A 14,646-nucleotide genomic window follows, 5' to 3' on the forward strand; every position below is an offset into this window, starting at 1 on the left:
GTGTGTCAAAAAGATTTATCGATCCCTTTGTTGCCCACATGCAAAGCAATAATATACACAGCTCAAAGGAGCACAGGATGAAATGGTTCCTACCTGTAGGTCAAGAATAATGCTGCTGTCCTTGTGAAAGGCATGGTTCATGGGTTATACACATTACTAAACCATGCTGGTACCGCTTTTTATGGATACTATACAAATAAATGTTTCATTTGCAGCTCAACCTGAGAAAAGACTTCTCTGGAAAAGCTCTGCTGTAAAATTTTCTCAACTTTATGTTAGCTACCTAAATATATTTTATCTGCTGTCCAAGTCAAAATGACCTGTAATTGGTTTTGAGCTCCAAAGTTGACCAATAGATCCATTCTCTACAAAAAGAACATGCTTAGGATGGGATAAATGTTAATGCTTCAGTTCCATATGTTTTTATATCAGTAAAGCAATGAATACCTTCCATTTGTAAAAAATAATCTTAAAAATAATTTTTTTGTAAAGAATGGCATAAAAGGTCAGTAGAAACTTTAATAAGTCTGATGTACACCGATCAGCCATAACATTATGTGCCCCCACCATAACCCGTCGAGGCATAGACTCCACTAGACCTCTGAAGGTATGCCGTGGTATCTGACACCAAGTCATCGGTAGCAGATCCTGTCCTGTAAGTTGCGAGGCGGAGCCTTCATGGTTCGGACTGTCCAGCACATCCCACAGACGTTCAATGAGATTGATTTTGAAAATTTGGAAGCCAAGTCATTACCTCAGACTTGTTGTATTCCTCAAGCCATACCTCAATTTATCAGACCATGACTATGCTTTTCAAGTGCTCTGTGGTCCAATTCTGATTCTTACATGCCAATTATTGGCACTTTTGGCTATGGATACGGGTCAGCATGGGCAATCCGACCAGTCTGTGCCTACACAGCGCCATACGCAACAAACTGCTATGCACTGTGGCTTCTGACACCTTTCTATCGAAAGCAACATTAACTTTTTCATCAATTTTAGCTACAATAACTCTTTTTCATCAATGAGCCTTGGCGTCCCATGACCCTGTCATTGATTTTCCTTCCTTGGACCACATTTGGTGGGTCCTAATCCCTGAAAATAATAATCAATAAATTATCAGCACAACCAACTAGTGAAAAAACCAAAGATAGTAAAGACAATTGAAACAGCAAATTAATACTGGTGCAAATAAGTGTACAAATATCAGTGCAATAGTCCGGCTGCAAACACAAATTGTGTAACACCTCACAAATAATATGCAAATACCTATAAAAGTGCTGCGCCAGAAATACTTAATCAATATATAAACAGGTGATATTGATGGTGTAATAAATATCAAAAGAGTCTAAATAAAGTCCATAAGTGTCCAAATAAAAGTGAAAAGAAGAAACTTCCAACAAGGTGATAAAAAAATCAAGGTGGTAAGAAAATCATAAAAATTCCTTCACAAACACCGCTGTGCATATATCCCACCACCGTCTAGATTGGTCTCTCACCTCAGCCACAGACCCATAAAGGGTCAAAGATCGCATATATCAGCTGTAGCAACCTGGGGATTATCCTCTCCTAGCTCTCTCGGACAGCCCAACATAGATCACTCAGGTGGGGATGGATGAACTCCAATCAAACTCAGAAATCGGCGTATATATAAAACAAAGGGGACATATATAGTGCTCTCCGTCTGAATACCAATGTCTTTATTAGGTATAGTAAAAGGTACTCACATTTAGCGGCACTCAGCGGTGCACGCAATGCAGACAGATACACATGCAGCTGGGACAAAGGGAAAGTACGATGTCAGGTACCAATAGCCTTCGACCCCTGCTTGACCCCTACTGAAGAAGTCGAAGGCTATTGGTTAGCTCTGGCGTAACGCGTATAGGGGGCGGAGCCTGCATACCTGACGTCGTACTTTCCCTTTGTCCCAGCTGCATGTGTATCTGTCTGCATTGCGTGCACCGCTGAGTGCCGCTAAATGTGAGTACCTTTTACTATATCTAATAAAGACATTGGTATTCAGACGGAGAGCACTATATATGTCCCCTTTGTTTTATATATACACCGATTTCTGAGTTTGATTGGAGTTCATCCCTCCCCACCTGAGTGATCTATGTTGGGCTGTCCCAGAGAGCTAGGAGAGGATAATCCCCAGGTTGCTACATGCAAAACAATGTACTGCTTTGACATTCAAAAATACTGACATAATCAGGACGCCAGGGAGGTTAATCAAAGAGGTCTCTAAAAGCCCCATCTGAGGTGTTTTCTACAGCTGAGAACAGGATCTGAAGCCATCTTTTACACATTTCATTCACATTTTTGCAGCAGGGAGATGATGTCTGTGTGCAGATGGCCACAATTTTGTTGAAGTCTACTGGAGCCTGACAAGTCAATCCCATCTTGAACCAGTCTATCCACATGCTGATCCGACTGATGTAGATTTGAGGGGCATTCAAGCAGTAATATTTTCATTGTATTAGTCTATTGTTCAGTACCCACACACCTGCTATTACTTCCTTTACAACAAGGAATGAAGGACATTTATCTTGAGTTTTATTTTTTATTTTTTTTATAAAAGACCTGTCAAATGTGTGGGTTTCTTTTTCTAGGTAGGCTTTTTTTTTTGTGAATGGGTAGTTACTATGTAGGGGGTACCTGGGGGCCCCTTATTATTAAAGAGGGCTTCCAAATTCTGATAGGCCACCTGCCCACAGATCCCCACAACCACCAGTCAGGATTTTGGGGAAGAAACCCATATTGTGACAGCAATAAAAGTGATCAGATTTTTTTTTTTGTTTTAAAAAAAGTTTTACAAATAAAAATAAAATAAACAGGGAAATTTTTTTTTTTTTTAAAGCACCCCTGTCGACATGAGCTCGCAATACGCAGATGTAAGTCACGCCCGCAAATGAAAACCGTGTTCAAATCACACATGTGAGATATCGCCGGAGAGTGAGAGCAATAATTCTAGAAAAATACCTCCTTTGTAACTCTAAACTGGTAACCCTTAAAAAATTTTAAAGCGTCACCTATGGAGATTTTAAAGTACCGTAGTTGGTAGCCATTCCACCAGTGTGAATTTTTGTTCAATTTTAAACTGCAACATGTTAGGTATTTATTTACTCGGCATGACATCATCTTTCACAATATGCAAAAAAATTGGGTTAACTTTACTGTTTTTTTTTTTTTTACATTCAGTGAAATTTATTTTTTCCCGAAAAATTGCGTTTGAAAGACTGCTGTGTGAATACCACGACAAAAAATATTGAGACGACCACCATTTTATTCTTAAGAGCCTTTGCTAAAAAAATACACACACACACACACATATATATATATATATATATATATATAATGTTTGGGGGTTCTAAGTAATTTTATAGCAAAGAATGCTGGTTTTAACTTGTAAGCAACATGTGTCAGAAATAGGCTTTGTCCTTAAGTGGTTAATAAACACAAATTTTCAGGGAAAAATATATTAAAGATAAGGTTGTGTTGAGTAAATGGATACAAAACATGGCAAGTCTTAAAAATAGCATGCTCCCGTGATATCGCAAAAACTACGGTACCCAAAAATCTCCATATGTGACGCTCTAAAAGTTTTTATAGCTCATCAGTTTAGAGTTATCCAGGAGCTCCTGTGCAATAACTTCTCTCACTCTGACATGGTGATACCCCACATGCATGTTGTGGCCATGGTTTACATACATGCGTATTGTGGACATGCGTGTGTTTGCAGGTGTGAACATTTTATTAATAATTGTATTGTTTTTAAACTATTTTTTAATTTTTTTATTCATGTATTTATTTTTACTTTAATGCTACCACAAAAGGTTAACAAATCCCCATGTGATGGCATTTGGCAGGTATGGAGACATTAGGGGTCTAATAGGCCCCAGTGTCTCCCCTGATCTTCACAGGATCTAATCAAACATTTGTAGATGTGTCCTCTTGGTGTACCAGAAATTTCCTGGTCAGAAAAATGGTAGATATGAAGATTTAACTGAATTTTGGATTTCTTCACTGGCAGCAGAGGGTAAGGGTTGGTAGTTTCTACTCATCGACTAGGACTATCGTACTAGGATGCCACAGGAATGTGTGCTAAGCCATTTTTTCTTTACTGTATATACTTATGATTGTGTCTTCTGATTCAAGGTTTGCAGATAACACCATACAGGCATACCCCGTTTTACGTACACTCACTTTACGTACACTCGCGAGTACGGACATCCCCCGAGAGTGTACGTAAAGTGCCTCGCAAGTACGGACGTTCCGACATTCCCGCGCCGCGCAGCCGCAGTATACCCTGGAGGTGCGAGAGGCCAGGTTCCTGCCCAGAATACGCCCACAGACAGCTCGCCGCGCAGCCGCAGTATACCCTGGTGTTGCGAGATATGCCCACAGACAGCTTGGAGTTGACCACCAGCCATCCGTGAGTTGCCTGCCAGGTTACATAAGCCGAGCCCATAGAAGCCTTTACCTCCATTACTTGTGCCAATGTTAAGAAGTTGGAAACAGCTGTGTGTATTTGTGGCTCTATGTTCTAGGCTGTGCTATGATAAGGTGACCACTTTTTGAAAATCAAATTCAGGGAGACCCTACTGACTGCACCCAGTTTTTTTTTGGGGGGGGGTGGGGTAGGTTTGAGCAGAGGGGCTTCTTTAATGGCAGCATGTGAAGTGCACCACGCCAACAGTTGGGTGTGGCCAAACTGGAAGGGGCTTAAATAGGTATAGTTTGATAACACCTAAGCCTACTTTGCTCTGGGATGGGAGTGCAGGCCAAGGTGTGCACTGTGGGTCCCTGTCACAAGCAAGGGCAAGGCAAGCTTACAATTTTTTTTTTTAATACTGTTCTGTATTATGTTTATTTTAGTTATCAATGCATTATTTATATCAGTTATGCCTCTAAATGACTATTGGAATGTAGTACATGCATTGAGAAGTGAAAAAAGGTATTGCTTCACTTTAAGTACATTTTCGTTTTACATACATGCTCCGGTCCCATTGCGTACTTAAAAGTGGGATATGCCTGTATTAGTTGGGAGGATAAGGGATGGTGACAAGGCTGCATATCAGCAGGAAATAGGAAACGTGGGTTGGTGCAGAGATAATAATTCAGAGCTAAATGTGGATAAGACAAAGGAAATAATTGTAGATTTTAGGAGAATTAGAGATACCAGCTATGAGCCAGTGATTAATGAGGTGGAGGTCGAGAGGGCACAGCAGTTCCATTTCTTGGGAACAATAATTAAGGTGGATCTGTCATGGACAGGGCACATCCCATCTATGGGCAAAGCTCATCAGAGATTGTACTTCTTGAGGAAGCTGTGGAGGGCAGGCTTTTCTGGGCAGGTCCTCCTCAGCTTCTATAAGGCTGCCATTGAGAGTGTGCGGACTTATCACATCTTTCTGTTGCAAGGGATGTGCATGGTCCATGACAGAAATGCCTTACAGAGGGTAAAAAAAAATAGCAGAGAATATTATTAGGGGGCCTATTTCCCAAGCATTAAAGAAGTGGGGGAAAGGAGGTGCCTTCAGAGAGCTAATAATATCCTGAAGAATAACTCCCATTTGCTCTCCTCTGGCAGGCGATTTAGGAGTATTTCCTCTCATACTACCAGGCTGCAAAACTGCTTCTTTCTGCAGTCTGTAGGTTTTTGAATGCTAGAAGCTTTTTGGGGTTAAATTTATTATGCAGTATGTATTTTTTTTTTTTTTAATTCTTTATTTAGAGGTATGCCATGAAAATTTAAGAACAACAACACTACAAACAAGTGCATGATAGTAAAAGAAATTGAGTCTACGTAGTACAGGGAACAACCTTGTGTAAAACATACTATCACGAAGCAACAACAAATAATGTAACCTGGGTTCGTATGTTGTCTTTTCGACCATTTTTATGCATTCATATGCAGTATTGCAGTAAACAATAGTTCATGTGGAGGGCGGTCCAGCGCCACCCACCCGAGTGGAGGGGGACAGGAATCCCCGCCGGCATCTACCACTTGGCCGGCAAGGGGGCCCACAAAAACTCCACCCCGAAGCGGGGAGGACCCCGGGACCAACCCCCCCACCTTTTGTCCGGAGCACACCTTGTGACATTTTATAATTTACTAGAATGGAAAGGGCAAACATAATGCCCTAAGGCAGGGAGGAAGGGGAAGAGATAGAAAAGAGAGGAAGGAAGGAAAGGAAGGAGAGAGGGAGGAGGGAAGGAAGGGTAGACAGAAAAGTGAAAAACAAAAAGTGGGGGTCCGCTCCGTCCCACCCGCAGGCATGGCAAGCCGGTTAAGAGTAGGATAGGTAATCGTTGGACAAGTGAAAAAGGTCCCAGTGAATCCAACGTGTCTTGTGTTGCTCCACCTTGTCCCTTAGAGTTGCTGTAAGCTGTTCCATGTGCCGTATATCATTCACTCTGGTAAACCAGTGAGAAATAGGGGGTGGCGTTTGTTGTTTCCACATGCCAGGTATACACGCCCTAGCCGCGTTACAGTATGTATTTTTATGCAATGTATGTATGTTTTCTTTTTTTTTTTGAAGATAATGTCCATGTGAGGTATGTTATGTAATTTATACAAATTGCTACTTGATGTAATTTGCTGTTAATTTAAAGCCTGTTTTTTCCTTTATAAATATATTAAAAAACGTTGCTGCTCTTAGCCGCATGCAATTTAAAAAAAAATGTTGCATTGGAACATTCCCCAGGGCAGTTTCATGTGGCCCACATAAAAGTTCCATGCTTCAGCACTATGCAGCTCTCATGATTTTTTTTTTTTTACGACACCCCCTTTCCTATTATTCCATAAAATAGATATTTTTCTCTAGGACATGGTCCAGAGCCTCTTCTTAATACTTGGGTTGGGATTTGATTGCAAAAATTTTCTTTTATTTATTTTTTGGATCTGAAGTTCAGGTCCCTTGTTACATTTGCTTGATGCTGATTGATTGCTTACCTCTAGACTGTTCTCCTTTTGAGATTTGGTGTTTGGGTCCCTATACGGATACGTAGTTAAGGTGTGGTGCGCCTCCCCCTAGACACAGTTTGTTCCCTTTTGGGGTGTCTGGGGTGTGGCACCCTACCGTTATAGGGGTTCCCCCCTGCACTTACTAGATGGTGGCCCCCTTTTGGGCTATTTTGGTATGGGGGTTTGTCTCATTTTCCTTATAACTTACTTCTAGATGTTATAATTTCATTGATTGCTGAATACCCACCCAACTATGATGACCTATATTTTTTCACCCATTATTTGTTGTGTAACAGTTTTCATTTTTGTATCAATTAAATTGTTTCTTGTCCTTGTTATTCTTTAATAAAAATCTATTGAAATTAAAAAATATGTATTTTTATTTTGAGAGATTTGGCTATAATTGATTTTAAAGTGGTTGAGTTTGACATCTTGCCAAATCCTGCTCAAATTAAACCCAGGGAAGTTTGGGTCATTGCTGTGTCTCATTATTCCACCCAGCTGAGCTAACCCATGCAGAGTTCCCCATTCAATCAAATCCATCATCCTGGCATGTTTGCATCTGCCAAAATGGCTGAGAAGAATGGATGCATTAGTGGCTTGGCCATAGCATGGACACTTTTGCCCTAATAAACAAATACTTCACTAGTGTTTGAGTGAAATCCTAAAGTATACATACAGTTCTAATAAACTTTTTTTTGGTTTTAGGTAAATATATAACTCAATTGTCACCCAGATATTGGAGTCTGAGACATACAGTATGTCTATGTCTTAGGCAGCCTACTAGTGTGTCCATTCATATCAGCCCTCCTGGCAAGATGCAAATCATGCTAGAACAATAGTTTGGTTTCCAGTGAATACGGACATTTGGCAAGGTGAGCTCAGTTGGGTGGAATCGTCACATATGTCTTCATTTTCTAGTCATTTTATCTCAGATGTCACAACACCACTCATTTTCCAAAAGGAAAACCCATTTCATGATACCTTTACGTGTTCTCCATTGCATTCTCTAGAAAAAACATGAAACCAAGAGTCAACTTGTTTAGCAATCAATATATAAGCGCTAGTTATATGTCATCAATTTGTCGCATTATTTTTTACCCAACGTCAAAATTATTTTAGTAGTAATAAAATATGATGGTAGCCTGCCATACACTTGTCTTCTTTATGTGTGTTTTGCAGTGACATTTTTATTTATTAGTGATTAATGACTATATTCTAGCCATATTTTATAGATGGAGATGGGATTTATTATTAGTAAAATGCTGCTCATTGATATAATGTTTTTGAGATGAGTTTTGTAAAGGACATTCAGAGTGCCATTTATAACATGCTGTATATATACTGTGTGACACTTCAGAGCTGATGACCTGACTCAACTGATGTCTGCACTCAAACAAGATAGCAATTTTTTTTTTTTTTTTTTACCCTACTAATTTTTACAATAAAAAAGGTTCTGAATCTTATAAAAAATAATTTGAAGTCTATACCTGTGGCAATTTAATTTTGATTTCAGCAGGTTTATTCAATAAGGTAACAAAAACTGTTTGAATTGTGTAGTATTCTATTGCAACCAGTCGGTCTTCTCTGTTTTATGGATATTAGTGTAGTCAGAGGACAGATGATTGATTTTTGTGGATTACTGAACTTTGCACCTCATTACTGCTCTGCCCCTTGCAGGCATGAATGGGCAATCAAATAATGACGTATTCGTGGCTAATTACGCTATAAACTGCACTGCAGTTTAATTTTTCACCAGTGCCAGGACAAGTTATGCCAAAATATGCCTCCCCCTGAGCTAGATAGATAGAACATGCATATCCACACATACAGTAGCAGGATCGGCACAGGGTGCAACTGTCTCCAGCCCTTAGGGTTTCTACATTCCCTGGAAAATGAAATAATATTAAAATAGATTATTCAACATGGTTAAACCAGTGTGTTTTAGTCATTATGAGCATGTTAAAACACTTTCCAGGTTTTCATTAATGTTATTCTAACTAAAATGTGTTCTTCTATCTTGTAACTAAAGTAGCTTTTAACTCAAACGTGCAGAAAAGGAAAATCAGTCAAAAAACTAGCTAAGAAGAAAGGGGGTTAGTGATAGGGATGATCGAACGGTTCGGGTCGACCATCGGTTTGGCTCCGAACATTGACTGTTAGAGGTTCGGCCGAATTTAGAACTTTTTGCTGAAAAAGTTCGGAATTCGGCAACCAGAACCGACCAAAATGCAATAGGACAGGAAATGGGCTTTAAAAGCCCATGATTGGACCAGAACCATTAGCAAAAGCCAATTGAGGGGGCAGGAGAATGCTAGGAATGTGATTGGAGTGACTAGGGGGTCCCTAGGCCAATCATTAGTGAATACGCCCCCCAGTATATAAGATAGCCCCCGCCAAATTCCTAGCATTGTAATACAGGGACATGGAAGAGAGTGGAAGCAGTTCTGTTAATTTTACTTTAAAAGTGTAATTTAGCATTTATTAGTGTGAGGAAAGGGATATCTAGTGTAGTTAGGGTGCTCTTTTACACTTTAGTTAGATGCAAAAATTTAGTTTCTGCAGGGAAAGTGTTAAGTGCCAGGGTGACCGTAATGTAGTGTAGGGTGAACTGACACTGACTGCTATGGCAGGGTGACCAAACCCTTCCATATCAGGGTGACCGCTATAGAGAAAAGCTAGTTTCTTTTAAGTCACATTCAGTGCACTAATATGGCTTCTCGCTGGTCAGCTTGCTTTTTGGCTGCAGGCGTTTATAGGGATTTTTTGAGCACATGTTTGGAGTCAGGCATGACATCTGAACATGTGTATAGGGGTATATATACAAACCCATGTATGTATATATACACCTGCACATATATAGGTGTGAAAGGAGCAGAAAACACTACTTGCGCTAATGAAATAATTAAAACCAATATAGTTACTCTCCTATCACACCTACAGTATATATGTGTATGTGTAAAATACATATAAGTGTGTGTGTATATATATACCCCTATAAAGAAGTTCAGATGTTTTGCCTGCCTCCAAAGAACCCAAAAAAATGCCCAAAAAACGCTAGCGCCAAAAAAAAAAAAAAACGCCCAGGTGTGTTGTTGCAGGCATTTTTTGGGGGTTTTTGGAGGCAGGCAAAACATCTGAACTTGTGTATAGTGGTATATATACACACATACTTATATGTATTTTACACTTACACATATATAGGTGTTATAGGAGCGGAGCCATATTAGTGTTAATTATTTCATTAGCGCAAGCATATATTTCTGTTACTATCACACCTATATATGTCTAGGTGTATATATACATATAAGTATGTGTGTATATATACCCGTATACACAAGTTCAGATGTTTTGCCTGCCTCCAAAGAACCCAAAAAAATGCCCAAAAAAACGCTAGCGGCAAAAAAAAAACACCCAGGTGTGTTGTTGCAGGCATTTTTTGGGGGTTTTTGGAGGCAGGCAAAACATCTGAACTTGTGTATACGGGTATTATCACGTACCTGGTGCTAGAGGCCAGTGGAGAGAGAGGGCTTCCCTTGCGGCTAAGTTCCAGACCCCCCTGAGGATGAGAACAGGAGAGGTCAGGCCCAAAGTAGCACGGGTCGCCTGCTGGATTGTGTGCAGGAGGATCCAGAGTACAGCTGGAGTGCTGGAGTGGAATCAGCAGACAGGTGGCGCCCGTGAGGTGTTTGCAGGACTTGGATAATGCTGAGACTGGAACGTGGTCGGGTGGATAGCCAAGATCAGGAGCCAGGTGGATATCAGAGCAAGCGTGGTCAGGTGGATAGCCGAGATCAGGAGCCAGGTGGATATCAGAGCAAGCGTGGTCAGGTGGATAGCCGAGGTCAAACACAGGAAGCAATCAGGAGACAGGTCAAGGACAAGCCGGGTTGGTAACAGGAGACAGGAACTGGAATATCACAGGGATAACACACTGGAGGAGCTGAAGATCAACCAGCAACTAAAATCACTGGCAGGTTTCCTTAAATAGGCCCAGGTAAATTGCTGGTAGTGCTGCTATCACGTACCTGGTGCTAGAGGCCAATGGAGAGAGAGGGCTTCCCTTGCGGCTAAGTTCCAGACCCCCCTGAGGATGAGAACAGGAGAGGTCAGGCCCAAAGTAGCACGGGTCGCCTGCTGGATTGTGTGCAGGAGGATCCAGAGTACAGCTGGAGTGCTGGAGTGGAATCAGCAGACAGGTGGCGCCCGTGAGGTGTTTGCAGGACTTGGATAATGCTGAGACTGGAACGTGGTCGGGTGGATAGCCAAGATCAGGAGCCAGGTGGATATCAGAGCAAGCGTGGTCAGGTGGATAGCCGAGATCAGGAGCCAGGTGGATATCAGAGCAAGCGTGGTCAGGTGGATAGCCGAGGTCAAACACAGGAAGCAATCAGGAGACAGGTCAAGGACAAGCCGGGTTGGTAACAGGAGACAGGAACTGGAATATCACAGGGATAACACACTGGAGGAGCTGAAGATCAACCAGCAACTAAAATCACTGGCAGGTTTCCTTAAATAGGCCCAGGTAAATTGCTGGTAGTGCTGCTGGGTCCTAAATTCCTTCTCCTGCCAAAGTGCTGATAGCGCTGCTGGGTCCTAGAGCCCTTCTCCTGGTGTTTGTGCCCTGACAGTGCCCCCCCCTGACGGGCAGCCTCCGGATGCCTATTTGAGAAATTTTCTCTGGGTATTTGTCCTTAAACTCTTGGAGGAGTCTGGGGGCATGTACATTGGCTTTGGGTTCCCATGAGCTTTCTTCGGGTGGATACCCTTTCCATTTAATCAAGAATTGGGTTTGTCTCCCTCTCTTCCTGCAGTCCAGGATTGCTTCCACCTCGAATTCTGTGTCCTCACCAATCGTCACTGGCGGTGGAGGTGGCTCCACTCTCCCTGGAAATGGATCTGGAACAGTTGGTTTAAGCAAGGAGGTGTGAAAAACCGGATGGATCCTATATGAGTCAGGCAAAGATAGTTCGTAAGCCACTGGGTTAATTTCCCGTTTGATCTGAAAAGGCCCAATATACCTTGGCCCTAGCTTCCGTGAAGGGCAGGCCAATTTCAGGTTGGCAGTAGACAGCCACACTTTGTCCCCAACCTTGAAGGAAGGATTTCCCCTCCGTTTCCGATCAAAGTGTTTTTTGTAATCCACTTGGGCTTTCTGTATGGACTCCCGGAGGACCTGATAATTGTTTTGAATGAAAACAAGTCTGTCCTGCAAGGTAGGTACAGAAGTTTCAGGCATAATTTCAGGCAGGGCAGCAGGGTGGAATCCATAATTAGCCCAGAATGGGGACTGATTTGTAGCTGAATGGACAGAGTTATTATAGGCAAATTCCGCCAGCGGAAGCAGGGATGCCCAGTCATCTTGGGAAAAAGCTGAAAAGCATCGGAGGTATTGCTCGAGGGTTTGGTTAGTACGCTCCGTTTGCCCATTACTTTGGGGATGGTAGGCAGAAGATAAGCAGAGTTCCACTTCCAAGGCTTTACAAAGGGCTCTCCAAAACCTAGAGGTGAATTGCACCCCCCGATCCGAAACAATGTTCTTTGGTAGTCCATGAAGTCTTATGATCTCCTTGATAAACATGTGAGCGGTTTCCGCTGCAGAGGGAGTACCAATCATTGGTATGAAGTGGGCCATTTTTGATAATCAGTCTACCACAACAAGGATGGTCGTGAATCTTTCAGAGGGAGGAAGATCAACAATAAAATCCATAGAAATCATTTCCCAGGGGCGATTAGGGATAGGCAAGGGTCTTAATAACCCCCAGGCTTTGACTTTGTCACTTTTGCTACGTAGACATATGGTGCATGACTTGACGTAGGATCTACAGTCCCGACTGAGGTTAGGCCACCAAAAGGACCGCTGAATGAGCTCGTTAGTTTTACGGGCCCCAAAGTGCCCTGCAAGTCGGTGGTCGTGGAATGCCCTGAGAACCAGAGACCTAGCTTCTTGAGGTACAAAGATTTTGTCCTGGTGCCAAAGTAATCCACCCTGCCTCCTTAACGAGTCATGTTCGGATTCGGGGCACGATACAGAAGCTTGTTCAATGGATGCCTTTAGGTTAGGTTGAATCAGCAAAAAATTTTGGGCAGATAAGATAGTGCTTGGAGGAGCACATTCAGCAGATTCGGGGAACATCCTGGACAGGGCATCGGCTTTCCCATTTTTGGAACCTGGGCGGTATGTCAAGTGGAAATTAAATCTCGAAAAGAATAAGGCCCACCTGGCTTGTCGAGGTCTTAGGCGTTTTGCAGATCTTAAATATTCCAAATTTTTGTGATCTGTGAAGATCATAATTGGATGGTTAGCGCCCTCCAGGAGGTACCTCCATTCTTCGAGAGCGACTTTAATTGCCAGGAGTTCTCTGTCACCCACGTCATAGTTTTTTTCGGCCTGATTCAGCTTTCTGGAGCAATAGGCTACTGGGTGGAGCAGGGCCTTTGGGCCCTGACGCTGCGAGAGCACGGCTCCCGTAGCTACTTCGGATGCGTCCACCTCAAGGACAAAGGGAAGAGCTGGGTCAGGGTGTTGCAACACTGGAGCAGAGGTGAAGAGAGCCTTCAGTTTTTCGAAAGCCGCTTGAGAATCTTGGTTCCAGGAGAAGCGTGAGTGCAGGCGAGTGAGCTGGGTGATCGGGGCAATAATAGTTGAGAAATTCCGAATAAATTTCCTATAAAAATTAGCGAAGCCCACAAACCTCTGGACCCCTTTCTTGTCAGAAGGTGCAGGCCACTCCAAGATTGCTGATACCTTCTGAGGATCCATGGAAATCCCTTTTGTGGAGATTATGAGTCCTAAGAACTGGATAGATTGTTTCTCGAACTCACACTTTTCTGCTTTAGCATATAAGCCATGGGTTCTTAAGGTCTTTAACACTTTTCTGACGTGCTCTCGATGGAGTTCAAGCGAGGCTGAGAAAATTAGTATGTCGTCCAGATAGACGATTAAGAACAGGTCAAGGTATTCTCTGAAAATATCATTCACAAAATGTTGGAATGTGGCGGGGGCATTACATAGCCCGAAGGGCATCACAAGGTACTCAAAGTGACCAAAGCGTGTTCGGAAGGCGGTCTTCCACTCATCACCTTCCCTAATACGAACCAGGTTATAGGCCCCCCGCAAGTCCAACTTCGTGAAAACCTGGGCTGTTCGGAATCTTTGGAATAACTCCGGGACGAGAGGGAGTGGGTATCTGTTCTTGATAGTAATTTTATTAAGGTCCCTATAGTCAATGCATGGTCTGAGAGAACGATCCTTCTTCTCGACGAAGAAAATGCCAGCTCCAGCAGGTGACGATGAAGGGCGGATGAATCCTTTGGCAAGGTTTTCATCTATATATTGTCGGAGGGCCTCCAGCTCCACTTCGGATAACGGAAAGATGCGCCCAAAGGGGACTTCTGCTCCAGGTAGCAACTCAATTGGGCAGTCGTAGGACCGATGTGGGGGCAAGGCATCGGCACCTTTTTTGTCAAACACATCAAGGAAGTCAAGGTAGGCTGAAGGAACAGCATGACAGGGATCCGGTGTAGGTTGAACGGAGAGACACACTGAAGAGTTGACAGGCGTGGGGACGCCACAGTGTTGCTGACAATAGGAAGATGAGAAGATGATTTCTCCCTTGGGCCAGTCAATTTGCGGGTTGTGGGCCCGTAGCCAGGGTATCCCTAGGATGGCTGGGAAA

This window comes from Pelophylax lessonae, assembly GCF_965119305.1.
Source record: "Pelophylax lessonae genome assembly, chromosome: 7".
NCBI lineage: Eukaryota > Metazoa > Chordata > Amphibia > Anura > Ranidae > Pelophylax > Pelophylax lessonae.